The sequence below is a fragment of the Pituophis catenifer genome, unplaced genomic scaffold (assembly GCF_029215685.1).
Source record: "Pituophis catenifer annectens isolate HBS135680 unplaced genomic scaffold, rPitCat1.0.hap2 SCAF_3, whole genome shotgun sequence".
Lineage (NCBI taxonomy): Eukaryota > Metazoa > Chordata > Lepidosauria > Squamata > Colubridae > Pituophis > Pituophis catenifer.
The window spans coordinates 84,665,192-84,682,132 of record NW_027256883.1 but is presented as its reverse complement, the minus strand read 5'-3'; positions in this window follow the sequence as shown (position 1 = coordinate 84,682,132).

Below are 16,941 nucleotides of genomic sequence, written 5' to 3'. Positions count from 1 at the left end.
CTCTGACAGAAGTATAGGAAGCAACTTGTAGTGGTCAACCCAAATTGTAGTCTCCAAAGTCAACTAGAACATGCAAGAACAATTCAGCAGCAAAACACAAAAAATCAGTGGTGTGGTTTAACAAATCTATTTTCCTTATCCCATCCCAGCTTCAAACAAAAAAATAGACTAAAACATTCCTCTGAGAACGTGAACATTGTACTGCCACATTCCCTGCAGCACACATAGCCTTAAATAATGATAACAAAAACATACCTCCTTCCCTAGCTGCAATCCCCCTTCACTCTGATTGTATGTTATTGCATTCTTTTTCATAGTTAATAACCACCGACTCCTACAAAATAATGCCAAAGATATTTCTATGGGCACATTTATAATGAGGCTTCCACTCTGTTGAAATTATTTTAGATGCAACTTTTGAGGCACAGAATTATTGCATTGAAAGGAAATGGCTAAATGCCTACAGTTAAGAAAGCAATCTGTTTAAAAATGAGGTAGAAAATGCTGTTAGGTTGATTTCTTCCTTGAGGGATGCAAAGCTTTGCATATTTTCTGTATTGTGTTTTATTTATTTATTTGTTTTCCGGAAGAAAATTGTGACAAGCTCAGCTTTTTTTGCAGTTGAAATGCTATACAGCTGAACCTAAGAGCAATTCACATATGTTTCTCATTTAGCCCAAAGCTACTATCAAAGAGTTGCTTTTCGTATGTGTGAAGTAATAAATGCAAAAGTAGCAACCTGGAAAATACATATGGAAAACTGATTACATTGGTCCCATTGTGAAAATGATTATAATGCTGGGTATTTAAGGGAAGGGAAGGGAAGGGAAGGGAAGGGAAGGGAAGGGAAGGGAAGGGAAGGGAAGGGAAGGGAAGGGAAGGGAAGGGAAGGGAAAGGAAGGGAAGGATCCTTATGTTCTCTTTTTGATAATGTGGTCATATATATATATATATATATATATATATATATATATATATATATATATATACACACATATATACATATATAGATATAGATATAGATATAGATATAGATATATACATACATACATACATACATACACACACACACACACACACACACACACACACACACACACAGAGTGTATATATACACAGTGTATATATATATACAGTGTACATATATATACAGTATATTATTCAAGGCACAAATTACCAGGCTCAACCTACTCCGGACACTTTGTCTGAGGATCTAGTTGTCTGGAAAAGGCTCTGATCCTGGAAAAGGTGGAAGAAAAGAGAAGAAGAGAATGATTAACAGCAAGATGGATGGACTCAAGTATAGTGTTGATGGGAGCACTATTAGAAGACCTGAAAGAACAGGTAGTTATTAAGAGTTGACACTGACTTGATGGCACATAATTAATACATTAATCAATATTAAAAGAACACCAAACAGTTCAGCAGGTAAAAAGATAAACCCCCAGTTTTTTTTTCTTGTTTCAAAAAGTACAGAATTTACAAATCTAAGTAGAATACAAAACTTGGAAGACAAGCTGTCCATAAACCAATATGGTAGTCATTTGAAGCTCAATGAATCTTGCTTTTCGGGGGGGGGGGGAGAGGGCTCTGAACATGGGAAAATAGGACTTCTCATTTTCTATACCTACTCAGGAGCATTTTCTGAAGGATGCCAAGCTCACAGATAATTGTTTGGGGTTTCTTTGATTACAAATTGCAGTATCTAAAAATGTTTTCTTATGTTGGATAGAAACAATCCTTGTCAACCCTGATGGGTTTTTATTTATTGTCTTCTTTCCTTTGCCTCACTGTTTTGATATTGTTGGAATGGCAATGGTGGAGACAACACTAAAGCCATAAACTGTTTGGTTGCTTTCAGTATAAAAGCCTGTGTTTTCAGTGTTTAATGCAGAATATTTCAACTGGCATGGGAAGCAATTGACTTCTTTCAATAACATTTGCATGCCTAGTTTGATTAGCTTCCCAATATTCTCCTACGGGTCCATACTGGTTCAATGTATATGCTGTGATTGCCTATTGGAGACTACCTAGTTGCAGATTAGATCAGGAGTGGGTTCTACTTACCTTTACTACCGGTTTGCATCAGGAGCGCACATGTGCAGAAGCTTCTGCGCATGCACAGATCACCTACGATGACATCCGGGTTGGTGAACGGAGCCTCCCACTGGTTTTACTATTGGTTCTTGCAAACCAGTCCGAACCAGGGACAACTCACCACTGGATTAGATGTTCAACCTTGTTTTCTGTTGCAATTTTGCTGGATTTTCATTCGGTGTAATTATTTATTGAAGAGAGTGTAAGAAAATGGCTTTTCCGTTTCTCTATGTGTTCTAATTTTAACTTTGTGTTTATAAACGGCCTTTACATTTGGTAAGACAAGAAAATGAGGGAAGGCTATGCCTTACAGTAGCATAGATTGCTAAAAGTTTAGAAGAGTCTCTGTTGCCAAAGAAAGGGGATTTTGAGGCTGCAGCTTGTCTATCTCTATGCCAAAAAAATAATTCTCCTACCCACAGACAAATCATGGTTTCAGACAGGATTGCACCAACAGTTGCCATGAATTATAAATCCATAGAATTGTACTTTTGTACAAACCTTTCACTTCTCACCCAAAACGCTTCTTCAGTTCAGAACAGAAGAAGCTTCTTAGATGAGAAGTCAAATATTTTCAAAGGAAAAAAAAAAAACCAAGAAAGTCTTTCTTGCAGTAAAGTTAATTTCCTTCTTTGTCACTTGGTTTTAATGATTTGATCTTTCCTACCTCTTTTACAGAATTCTATGCTCCTATGGTTTTTCTATCTGAAACATCTCAGATGTGAGTGTGCAAATATCTCTCTAGGGCATGACTCTCACTATGTTTTAAGTTTCTTGGTAGAGCTTTTGACATATTTGAAACATTTAAAATCTGAGAAGAGCCATAATATTACCGATGTCTGGTTTTTATGATCTTATATGACTTAGTCTGCTTTATATGCTACATTCTGAAAAATGAAGAGGCTTCAAATGCTCCATCACTATAAGGAAAAAAAACCCACTTCTTTCGTATCAGATCTTTTATTTCTTGCTTAATGTGTTAATGTCTTCCAATGAAGCTCAATTCCTGATAACTATAGAGCAGGGATGTCAAACACCATTTCATTGAGGGCTGCATCAGGGTTGTGTTTGACCTTGGAGGGCAGGGGGGCTTGGGCAGGGGCGTGGCCATGATGGGTGTGGCCAGCTCGACATAACTCATGTCGGGGACACCTGTGATGGCCAAGTGCTAAGGCAGGACTTCCCTGAGACCCTCTCTCACTCTCATTATAATCTCCCTCCCTCTCTCCTTCCTTCCTTCCTTCCTTCCTTCCTTCCTTCCTTCCTTCCTTCCTTCCTTCCTTCCTTTTCTTCTTTTTCCATCCCTCTTCATTCTTCTTCCTTCCCCTCTTTCCTATTTTTTTCTTCCTTGCTCTCTTCCCATCGTTCCTTCTTTTTCTTTCCTCTTTCCCTTTCTCCTTTCCTGTCCCTTCTTGCATGCTCAAATGCAAAAGGGGAAACATTTCTCATTTTGTTTTTAGTTTATTTTTCTAGCTCTTTGACAGTGAAAGCAGAGCCCAGGGGTCGTGTGGCCCCCCCACACCCCATTTTTTTTTTTGCCATGATAGCCTCCTGCAGCCCTCTGCCAGCAAAAATAGAGCTTGGGGGGGCATGCATCCCTCCCGAACTCCATTTTTGCTGGCAGAAATACTGCAGGCCGGTCCTTTGCTGTTTCCAGGCCAGCCCCATGGGCCAAATCTAAGCACCCCATGGGCTGGATCCAGCCCACAGCTTGAGTCACAGTTTGACACTCCTGCTATAGAGAAATATCCATGTTGTTCCTTCTTCCAAGGTGTTTTTTTTTTTCTCCCCAAACTCCACAGCCAAAAGCTGCATCTCTTGGATTTACCAATGGCCTTCTATGTGAGTACCAATAATCCTGCTTAGTTTTTCTGCAATTAGAGAGAATTGCATAGGGACTGCTACTTGGTAACATGCTTAATATAGAATTCATTTCAAAGTGAAATCAGTAGGTTAAGTTAGATGTGATTAGCCTATGTTCCATTAGTTTCAATGTAACAGCTCTAAGTATGACAAACTCTATATATACCTTTTGCCCATGGCAGATGTGTATTGACAATAACAGCAGATTAAGTGCTAGTGAGAGACTGGTAGATGTTAGTCCCAGCTCAGGGTGGCCAATGAGTGTATTTTAGCCTTGTTCTAATAGAGTGAGTCAGTCTTATTATTTCTTCCTAACCCCACCCCCACCTCCCGAAGACCAAGCTTCAAATTCTCCTTTTGCCATCTTAGGTGATATTCAGTGGTGATATTTCAAAACTAACTATAAGGCCGAGCTGAGAACAAATTAACCATCACATCAGCTCTCGCTTAACTAGAGAAACTGGACTTGTGGTAGATTCAGGATGTCAATATGCCCAGCGAATCTGCCTTGTTTTGGACTAAGTGCTGTCCCTCCACCTTTGCAGACCAAGACAGTGAGAAACAATTTGCCATAACTATCATCTGCTTCCCATTTCCTTCCTTTAGTTATTTGGAGATGGCCGCAACAAAAATAAAAAGAGATGCTTTGAAGCCTTCTTCCTCTTCTTTGATTTTCTTTCCTGGGATTCTGAAAGTATAGGTAAAGGTAAAGGTTCTCCTTGCACATATGTGCTAGTCGTTCCCGACTCTAGGGGGTGGTGCTCATCTCTGTTTCAAAGACGAAGAGCCAGCACTGTCTGAAGACGTCTCCGTGGTCATGTGGCCGGCATGACTAAATGCTAAAGGCACACGGAATGCTGTTACCTTCCCACCAAAGGTGGCTTCTAGTTTTTCTACTGCATTTTTTATGTGCTTTCGATCTGCTAGGTTGGCAGAAGCTGGATCAAGTAACAGGAACTCATCCCGTTACATGGCATTAGGGATTCAAACCACTGAACTGCTGACCTTTCAATTGACAAGATCAGTGTCTTAGCCACTGAGCCACTGCGTCCCTCTACTGAAGGTATAGGATTTTGGAATTGTTACTTCCTACATAAAGGAAGCTGTATCTTGCAGAGTCCTTGTCCTGGGGATACAAAATTTCTACGGAACATTAAAAAAAAAAAAAAGGAAATAAAGAAGCATCTGCCTGTCTTATTATTGCCATCATATCTAGCAGTATTTCTTCATAAGGCTGGACAGGGAAGCAAAGGAGAAAAAGAAAGCAAAGACACAGCTTGGGGAGAAGATCCAAAATTTATTTATTAAATTTATTTATTTATTTATTTTATGATGCACATCTCACTGATGTAGTGATTTGTTGTATATTAGGCAAGAATGTTAAGAACATAACTTTGCTATGGATTTTTTTAAAAAAATGTGTTATTTCACATCTTTGTAAGGAATCCTTTACCAGATTTTTTTTTTTTTTTAATCTTGGGGAAATCCTCTCTCAAACCTAGATGAGTTAGCCCATCTTTATAACTCCCCAGGTTTCTAATACATAAGATACATATTTTTCTTCCAAACTCTTGGTAGCCCTTTCTCTGTCTAACACTCCTGTCAAAATTGAAATATATATTGTATGATCACAATAAAACCTGGTTTGGAAAGAGGACAAGGTTGGCTCTTTCTAGTATTCACTATCTTCATTCTTTCATAAGACAGCTGATTGCTAGCACAGTATTAAAAGAGTATTGCATGACCCACAGATAAACTTTAAATCCAGAAATCGATAACAGGCAAAGGGATGCCCTCCAATCAAACTAACTACAGGATTTGAAAACACCCATCTCGTTTGAAAGCAGCAGGAGGCCAGGAAGTGCATCAAGACACATAATAGTAAGTCTAGTGGAATAATGAGATAAAAACACCGCCTCTATTTTACATAGATAAATGAGCATGAAAAGCAAAATAAATTTAGCTAATTTTCAATAGATAGAGTTTAAATATCTGTTCCACATGTGTGTTTTTACATTCCTTACTGATCCAATTAATGTCAAATCTATCAAACTATTAGTACCAGAAGATCATTGTCTGTCAGACATGATTTTTGTTTTCAGTAGCAGAAATAATTATCTGGACAGTTTTGCGTGATGCTGTTTCAGTTCTTTTAGAGGTAATTCAGTTTGGGCCAGTGATAGAATCAACATATATTTAAGAGGCACTGCTGAAACTGAAGTGGATAATAGTTCATTATATTGGCTATTATGTGACTACCTTTTACTCTACATATACTATGTTTTGGAAAGAAAAAGTGGAAAAGGTGAAACATAAGGGTGGAGAGAGAGGGATAGGACCAACATTAATGAGAACATTAATCTGAATCTTCATGAAATAAATCTGTTCTGGAAAGTCCCCTTTCATTCATATCTGTTTTGAGGCATAAAGAAAATGGCAGGGAGGGGAGACAGAGAGATATTGGTCTTTTCCTAATTTCATTGGGAGCCATTATAATTCAGCTCATATGAAAAGGTCCAATATTCACTAACAAAAAAAATCATGTTTTTCATCTCAAAGATCCAATTTTCCATTCAGGTAGGGCTGAAAATGACATCATTTTGAAACAGTTGCTAGTCAATTTGGACAATGTTGAACTAATCTTGTTTGACAATACTGGTCTAATTTAGCATGAACCAGCATCAGCATGGTTGTCTTTGTACCCTTTTGTGTTGTTGTTTCTGCCTATTAGATGCAAACCAGTTTATGTTATTGTTGGTTTGTTATGGATCTTACAAAAATAATCTTATATCAAATAGATAAATATATAACGTATGAGATTTGCTGCTTGGTCTCAGTAGTAATTTTTCTTGATGCTCAGTGATTGGCTAATGGTGTGTCAGTACAGAAAGAAGAGGAAAAGCATATTTCTGTTCTCTTTTCAAGTCTCAAGAAAAATAATTCATAACTGATTTTTAAAGGCAAGATGCAGACTCTACCTTCATCCACTGAGAAGAAGCTAGAGAAAGAACAATGTAGCGCCCACATTATGAAATGATTTTCTATTGGAACCATTCATTCATTCATTCATTCGTTCATTCATTCATTCATTCATTCATTCATTCATTCATTCATGCTAACATTCTTTATTTGCCACATAAAAACTTTACTTTTTCATGTGTCATATCTTTTTAACTGATTAGCTTTGTTGCTTAAACTTTCTACATTTGGTAGTTACTAAAATTATACCTGGCAGTTATCTCAAGGTTCCAATGAAATTTCATCAGTAGTGGGCTGCTGCATGGTCGCAAGGGTTCAGGCGAACCCTTAGCTCTGATCGCTGGCTGGGCCTGCCCACCTGCCCCTGTGCTATGCTTTTCATTTATAACTAACTTTCTGGCTTGTTGGCTGGCCCAGTTGTGATCCGTGCCACCCCTGCTGTACTCACCGGAGCTGCCTGAGTTGATTAGGAGCATGTTTGAAGCTCCATTTCTCTCCCAAAGGGGCATGTGCAAGCGAAGCACATGCACGCACTCACAACCAGTGACCCCTTTGTTAAGGTAAGTGAAGCCCACCTCTGAATTTCATATATTATGACATGATGCAATATAAACACTACATTGACTGATGTTTTTGCTGAATAATATGCCTTACAAGTACTAAAGGAAATTATCTGAGTAACTTTGGTAAGCATAAAATGAACAACCCTTGAAAAAACTGGGATGTTTTTCAGAACGTAGAACCCCATATTTACTGACCATTAGCAATAGCAATAGCAGTTAGACTTATATACCATTTTATAGTGCTTTACAGCCCTCTCGAAGTGGTTTTACAGAGTCAACATATTGCCCCCAACAATCTGGGTCCTCATTTTACCCACCTTGGAAGGATGGAAGGCTGAGTCAACCTTGAGCCTGGTGAGATTTGAACTGGCAAATTGCAGACAGCTGGTAGTCAGCAGAAGTGGCCTGCAGTACTGCACTCTAATCACTGTGCCACCGAGGCTCATTCCCCTCACAAGGGGAGCCTTGACAAGGGCATACTTTTAAGATATTCTAATTTGTGACCCAAATGAATACTGTCTTTGCAACTGATGAGGAATTCTAGACATATTTAAAGTCATTATCTTCAGGAGATTAATAGATCATTATCAGTATTATAATCAAGAGAGGTGATTTTTTTTTCTTTGCAAAATGATTGGAAACAGACTCGCTTATCAATGGATGTCTGTCAGCAATTGATACATTTAACAATGCAAGAGAATATCTGGAAATGAGAATAACTACTTGTGTGTCAGCATGTAGTTATTATGCACCAGTGATTCTTGACAGTATTACATAGAAAGCCTGCTATTTCCTGTAGCTCCATTACTGAATTTGTATTCTGCAATGATATTTTTTATTTATGAACCTTGTTCAGGGGAAAACATGGGTTTTTAATTCAGGTTTTTGCCATGCAGGCTGATAACATGAAGGAGCTGACATCTCCATTAAGTGAAGCAGGAAAAAAAAAACCTATTTGCCCATTTTCCCCCAGTTTACCCTCTCACCCCAATGAAAGGGAAGCATTGTGATAAACTAGACAAATTGGAGAGCATTTTTTTTTAAAAAAATAACAATAAAGCTGAAACAGACACACAAAGCAACTGTTAACATTTTCTAAGTTTGCAATCAGAATCATAAGATATGCTAACCAAATTAAGAACTTCTTTCAGTTGCTAGGCTCTAAACTGTCAAATAAAGAGAAGAGCAAGCTAAATTTGCTTACGTACAAGAGATATTTGAAGCTTCAAGACAGAACTCTTCCCTTAGAGAGATGGCAAAAATTGTGGTTGCAAAATTATAAAATGACAATGTCAACTGCATATAAAGAAAATTTGTATAAGATGTTTTACAGATGACACTTACCCCCGACGAGAATCATTAGAATGTTCAAGAATAAATCGGAAAAATGTTGGAAATGTCATCAAATACTGGGCTCATATTACCATATATGGTGGACATGTACAGAAGCTAAAAGATACTGGACTAAACTCCACACATGGATGGAAAAAATGACACAAAAAGACATAGACTTTAAACCAGAGATTTTTTTTAATTGGGGATTGTATCTAAAATATATAATAGAGAATTGAGATATTTGATTGTGAATGTATTAATAGCAGCTAGAATTGTGTTTGCTAAAAATTGGAAAAATGAGAAAATGCCAACCGCAAGATGAAGTTATTAAGAAAATAATGGAATGTGCAGAAATGAGTAAATTGACATTTGAAATTAGAGAACAAGAAGATGAACAATATTATAAAATATGGGATTTTACCAATGGTTAGATAAAAAGAAATGGAAATGAAATATGGTAGAGATTTTTCTAATGCAAGAAATGTAGAATTATATAAAATACAATATAAAGATGTACTGTTATTGGAATGATTTAGGAGAATGAAGGGCATAATACAAATTAACTTAAATCTTAGATTATTCTGTATGAAATGAGGGAAGAAATAGCCATAGTTAAACATATGATCAATGAGGATAATAATACATGGATATATATGAATAGAGTGAAGATGCACAAAAGACTTGTAACCAACCGACACACTGTTTGTATTTACATTGAAGATGGTTTTCTATTTGTTTTTTTTAAATAAAATTTTTGTCAAAAAAAAAAACCAAAACAGAACTCTTCCAACCTATTACTTTACACACTCTAACCCAGGGGTGAAATCTATTTTTTTTTTGCTACTGGTTCTGTGGACGTGGCTTAATTAGTGGGCATCGCTTGGTGATAAGGTGACTGGGTGGGCGTGGCCAAGTCAATGTCACTTCTTTGCCCTTTTTAACCTACAAAACATAACACAACACAACTGGCTCACCCACAATGTAAAAGCAGCTGTGCTAGACTCAAAATGGCCCCGCAACAAGCAGGAACCTCACATAGCCACAAAAAGCCCCCCCCAAAAAAACCAACTTTCACACTTTACACACACACAACACAACGCAACACAACTGGCTCACCCACAATGTAAAAGCAGCTGTGCTAGACCCAAAATGGCCCCTGTAACAAGCAGGAACCTCACACAGCCACAAAAAGCCCCAAAAACCAACTTTCACACTTTATACACACAAAATTCCACATACAGCTTTGTGAGATTTTGTGTGTTTGTGTAGTTAGAGTGAAATGTATTTAATGTATTTTTATTTTTATATAAAAGCAGCTAAATTTAAAACTTCCTAAACTTTAAATGGCTAGGTCTAAAAAATGAACAACTAAAAAAACCCCCAATTAACTATTTTTTTTAAAGCTCCCAAAGGGGAAAAAAACTTACTCAATAGAACAGGGGTCTCCAACCTTGGCAAGTCCACAAGGTTTAAGACTTGTGGACTTTAACTCCCAGAATTCCTCAGCCAGCTTTGCTGGGAGTTGAAGTCCACAAGTCTAGGCAGGAAGGCAGGCAGGCTGCTCACCGATGAGCTTGATTGCAGGCAGGGAGATTCAGTTGCTTGCTGATACATGGATTGCGATCGTCATGCGATCAGCAGCTAAGGTAAGCAAGCTGGAGGCTGGGAGAGGGGGGGAGAAAAAAAGAAACTTTTTTTCTTTTACATGGCTCTGGCGATCCAAGCTGAGTTGCCTGATTAGCAGGCAACTCAGCTGGGATGTCGAGCTTGGCTGGTCAGAGCAATTTAAAATGAAAAAAAGGCTCTGATGATCATGGGGCTCAGCTGGGCATGGGGGGCAGGGCAGGGATTTTTGCTACCGGTTCTCCGAACTGCCCGCCGCCATCACTACCTACTCGCCCGAGCTGGTCCAAACTGGGAGCATTTCATCCCTGCTCTAACCTATAATTTATTTCCATTGCTTCATTATCCCACTCTGTTTTATCCAAGAGAAAACAGAACAAAAAATTTCAAACTGTGTATAAGAGAATAAGTTGCTGCATTTAGCAACTATGTTTAGCTAGCATCTACTAGCTAGCAAATATATATTCTATCTAGAACATTTAAGATCTCTGTTTCATGAGCTGCATTGATTGTCAGGGTATTTCAAAGTGCTGGTTGTAATTCAAGGTTTTCATCTTTAAACTTTTTCATGACTTTAGATCAGGTTATTTGAAGGGCTGTTTCTTCCTGATTGTTTCTATCTATCTGACCTGGTCAGGAATATCAGAGTTTCTTGCAAAAATCAAATCCAGAAGCACACACAGATAACTGATTCAGCTGGATTCATTAACTTTTTATATACATAATAACAGATGAACTATTTACAATACAAATATAGATTCTTCTTCAACATAGTAGCAGTTACAACACAAGGCAGGAGAGAACAGTTAGTTTCATTTCAGCAGAGCAGACAAGCATGCACAGACTGTTTAGTTTAGTTTCAATTTCAATTCTCTGCACAGATTCAGAAGCTGCAGACTAAGACATGCCCTGACTCCAGTCTGTCTCAGCTCCCAATTGGCTGACTTAGTTGCTATGCCTATTCATTGGCTCACCTTGTTACCATGCCTCTATTCCAGTTCATAAATATACTCTGACAAGGAAGGCATGCTTTGGGCCCCATTGGTGAAAGAATGCTGCTAGAGTTGGCCTAGAAGACATGTCTTTTCTGTTGTAATGCCTGCTTTATGGAATATTTTCCCTCCAAAAATCAGAAGGACCCCCTTTTCATAAGCCCTTAAAACCTGGTTTTTCTGCCAGGGCCTGGGGCTCAGGCCGTGTTGGAGTGACCCTTTACATGATTAATTTACTTACTATGATATGTGATTTATTCTTGGCTGCTACATATTTTAATTTTTGTTTTATTTTAATTTTTTTTAAAAAAATTGTTTGCTGCCCCAAGTCATTTGGTGAGATTGGTGGCCAGACACACTAAATAACTAAATAAAAATGAAGGTCTTTCTGTAATTCTAGAGCTTCTCTAAAATTTGCTATGGCAGGTAATTTTAAATGTAACAGATGGAGAAAATACATGAGGTATAAAAATACATGAGGTATAATCCTATGAAGTATACTATATTTTATTTGATCAAGTGAAAGAGTGGGCTGAAAAAGAAAAATCTACTTCAGAGGTGAATAGCTTTTTTTCTGAGCCATATTTGACTTTTAAGTAGTTTGTTATGAAACATGCTTCAGAAAAGTAGGGCAAGACTGGGGCAAGAAAGCAGGCAGGTCTAGGATAAAACTTAATATGAGTTGACATTCAAATGCCAATGTCAAGGTCATCAACAAAGTAAATGGAAAACATAGCCCTTACTCTGAAAAAAACCAAGGTCATTCTATTAGGAGACCTTTCTATGGCATACGTTACTCAGTTGGCCAGGTACTAGCTTGCTGCTGAATTCATGGAGCTGGCTGGCTCAATTATTTCCATATTTATCCAAATATAGCAGAGTATACATACAGTATATGTTATTATTTTCAAGCTCTCTAAAAATGATACCAATATGGGAAAAATATCTGGTTCTGTTTCAGTTTACAGAGTCAACCTATTGCCCCCAATAATCCGGGTCTTCGTTTTACTAATCTCGGAAGGATGGAAAGCTGAGTCAACCTTGAGTTGGTCAGGATCGAACTCCTGGCAGTGAGTAGTGAATTAGCCTGCAATACTGCATCCTAATTACTGTGCCATCATGTTTACATTACAGAACATCAGGATGTAACCCAGAAGTATAGATTTGATATGAAAAATTATAAATCATCATCATCATCATCATCATCATCATCATCATCATCATCATCATCATAAGTATAGCTGACTTTGGTGAGGTAAAGCGCAGAACAGACCCCTAAAATTTAGTTATATATTGAAATGCAATTTATTTATTTGTATCCTACCATTACTTTTTTTTAATAAACATCACAAGGCGGCAAACATATCCTACACATTTTCCTCTTCCTATTTTCTCCACAACAACATCCTGTGAAGTGGGTGAGAGAGAGCAACTGGTCCAAAGTCACCCATCTAGCTTTCATGCCTAAGGTGGGAATTGAACTCATGGTCTCCCACTCTTTAACTTGGTGCCTTAACCACTAGACCAAACTGGTTGTCAGTGTTCAAGTATCTTGTTCCAGTATATGTTCACCTGCCGTGTTGGTTTTATCTAATGTGCTATTCACAATTAATGTGTTTAATTATGCTTAAGTTGAACACCTTCTGAGAGCAACCATTTGGAACAGAACTGTCTACTGTTTAAAGTGTATTATGTTAAAATAATTATTGGGAAAGTTATCTTGGCTTTTTGTATCATTCTATGTGTTTTATGAATATAAGCCTCCATTACTCCATCATGGTACACCCACTTAAGTTTATTCAGGTAGTTTGGATGATACAGGAGGAAAACTGTTCATACAATGATTTACTTCAAGTAGCTTATCCAGTGCAGGACTCTAGATCAAACACAATACACTTAGAATTGTATGGGAAAGATCTTTCTCCCCACCAATTTCTACTATGTGTTGGGGATATCTGTCAGGTTAAGCTCAGAATGGCATAGAACACTTTAGCCAAAGTTCAGTTCTTCATTTGTTTATGTGCAATAGATAGTACCTTTCAGTGGTGGGTTTCTACCGGTTTGCCCTGGTTCGGCAGTGGCGGAAGGCTCTGTCTACCCACCCGGAGGTTATCACATGCTTTGCGCATGCGCAAAAGGTTCTGCACATGTGCAGAAACATTGTGTGCGAGCAAAGTGTGCTCACGCATGAGTAAAGCACGCTCGCATGCTCGAAGTTTCGAACTGGTAGCAAAGGTAAGTGAAACCCACTACTGGTACCTTTCCAGAGTAAACCCTTACTACTGTTATCCTAATGGATATACCTTAGGAGATTATAGGGAGTGACTATCCTTATTCTCTGTCTCCAGTTCAGCTTTGGATTGGGTTTTCTCTTGTCTCTCTCCCCCTTTCTGGAATGTGTTGTTAGTTTATTGCAGCCAAACTCAGGATGTATAGCTATGCAAAGCATCATCTGGTCCACCTTTCTGCCTGCAATCTGTCACAGATGTGTATTTGATGGTAAATAAAATCCACTTAGCAGGGGGAAAAAAAGCAATGCCACAAAAGGAAGCCTTTTGTTTGTTTGTTTGTTTGTTTAATCACTCCTAACAAACTGGTCAAATTAAGCACACAAATATTAGTGCTATGTGCTGGAATATCAATGACACAATTATTTTGCCAAATAATTGTAAGACTTTTATTGTACTTTTCATCTCACTATATATTGCTTCCACTGCTGTATTTTCTAAGGAAAAGGCTATATTTAGTCACTAAGAAAGCTGATCCTGTTTTTGTTATTTTTGGATTTATTCACCAACTATTCGTAGACATAGGAAACATAAATACTTACAGTGATGATTCATTGTATTGTTCCTCTAATGCAGTGTTTTTCAAACTTGACAACTTTAAAATGTGTGGACTTCTCTATGCTGCTTGCAGAATTCTAGGAGTTGGTCCACCAATCTTAAGAGTTGCCAAGTTTGAAAAACAAATCCTGCTCTAAAGAAAAAAACAACAGCAACCTGTATTGAGAAAGGTGAGCCACAGTGGTGCAGTGGTTAGAATGCAGTAATGCAGGCTACTTCTGCTGACTGCCGGCTGCCTGCAATTTGGTATTTCACCAGGCTCAAGATTGAGTCAGTCTTCCATCCTTCCGAGGTGGGTAAAATGAGGACCCAGATTGTTGGGGGCAATATGCTGACTCTGTAAACTGCTTAGAGAGGACTGTAAAGCACTGTGAAGTGGTATATAAGTCTAAGTGCTATTGCTATTGACAGGACTTAATTTCCTCTATTTCCCTTTTTAAGGATTTAAAAGACCCCTCCCCCCTTTCCTCTTTTACAAATTCACAAAACTCCTCTAACTGGCACTTTTTAGGGATGTGAGGATTGTAGTTCCTAGATCTCAGGATTGCTATGTGTTAAATGAAGATTAGAATTATCAACTTTACAAGGTGGAGGGCAATATGTATTTCCGACCATGTTGGGCTGTTGGTAAACAAACATCAAGCCTCTTGTTGGCATTTTGATTCAAGGTGGTTAAATGGATTGGATTCAAACACTTGAAGAAAAACAATGCTGTAAGTGTGCTGATTGATACACAGGTTGCATTTCATAATAGGGACATTTATTGGGAATGTTAGGGCAATAGCAAATCAATGGATAATGCAAGGTGGAGTGTGAATATAATTTCCAAATTCACAACAGGAGTCAAAAAATTCATTCAGCTAGTGAAAAACATATTACTGACATTAGTTCTAGATATTTAAAGGTTGATTGCATATTCAGCTGAGACAATGGCAAAACAATTTGACTCTATATTCTGTTGAGGGATGTGGCGAATCTTCACAAATTGCACAATTGGTTTACACAGCAAAATGAATTTTTTACATTTTATTTTAGGTTCAGCTTTATATGCTGGAGTTGTCAGAAAAGATGAATAGTGGCTGGGAAAGATAATGGCTTATTTTTTATAGTCCTTTCCAAGCATGATTCTTTGAAACGTTTATATGTATGCTATATTTTCCACGTTTTAATAATTCAGTTGAACGGTAATTCTTATCAGAAGACACTAAAAAGAACAGTAATATATGACTGAATACCAATTTGTTTCCAACAGCATGAAAGTTTCATAGGTGTTTTAAATGAAAGCATATTATGGATCATTTTGGCCAAAATTGTGGCAACAGTCAATATCTTTCCATTGCCTTTGTAAACCTAACCTCTGTATCAGTTAATAAAATAGTTTTATTAATATCCTTGGGATAGAAAGGCATTTAATTTGATTTTAAAATCATCAAAAGAAAAGCAGGGATATTATATAGAATGGTCTTATAATATTACACTACTGACAAATTTCCTTACTTTTATATTTTATATATCCAAGAGTTGGACCTGACTGAATGGATAACATCATCACTTTAATATAAGGATACAGACAGATTTTATATAGGTTATTTTCCTCTGATTCAGTATGAAGTAACTCCTTTGAAATAGGGAAATCCCCTGAATAGCAGTATATATGGTCCACATGAAACCTTGAATGCTCTCTAAAAAAATGTAAAAAAAAGCTTCTAAAATATTATTTTTCTTGGTTTTTGAGGAGAGCTTCTTTAAGAATTAAACAAATTCATTTCTTCAGGTCTCCACTTATTTTTTAAAATGGCAAGACACTCAAAGAGCAATTGTGTGTGTATAGACAGTCTTCTCCTTTGCATTAGTAAATAGTAATAGCATTTATTCAGCACAGAAAGCATACAGAGATTGCTCATCTCAAGGGGAATAAAATAAAATATAATAAATATAAAAAGCATACCTGGTGGTCATTAGGAATGGTTGGCATCTATTTCTCGTGTTTTCAAAACTTTATGTACTTTTTTAAATTGTCTTTAACTTTCAGGACAAGACAATTTTAGAACCTGAGGAACCCCAAAGAAGTGTTTAAGAGCATTATCAAAACTCTTTTCTAGGCCTCTCTGAGGTGGATGTGTTTTATCTGTATGACAACTTTGTGCTCAGAGGCAATTCTATTAGTTTCATTGAAGTACTTCATTTCTCTTCTGCACACATGCTCAGACATCTTCCTGAGAGGTTGTCTCGGAAGAGATGTGAAGCAAAACATCACGGCAGCTTCAAATGATGGGATTGTTTTTGCTTGAGGCATCATCAAGCAAAAGCTTTGCTGAACTTGACATTTCTCTCTAACCTCAAGATTTCAGTGAAGCGGCGGCAGAAACTTAAATTTGATTAGAAAATGACATATTCTAATTCCTAACAGTCATATTATATGATTGTCTGTTAGAAAGAAATCTTAGCAGGTTTATTTCTGAGTTGGGAATAAAAAATGCTAGCAGTTTCTTGAATCTCAAGTGAAGTTTCTTCTGAGAGCACAATACACGATAATCAGCGGTTGTGGGTGACCATGTTTAAATCTCTTTCAAGAGCTCCTTATATAAGAAAATCTTACTTTTTTTTCCTCAAAAGGGTGTGAAAGCTTGTCTTCGAGGAATG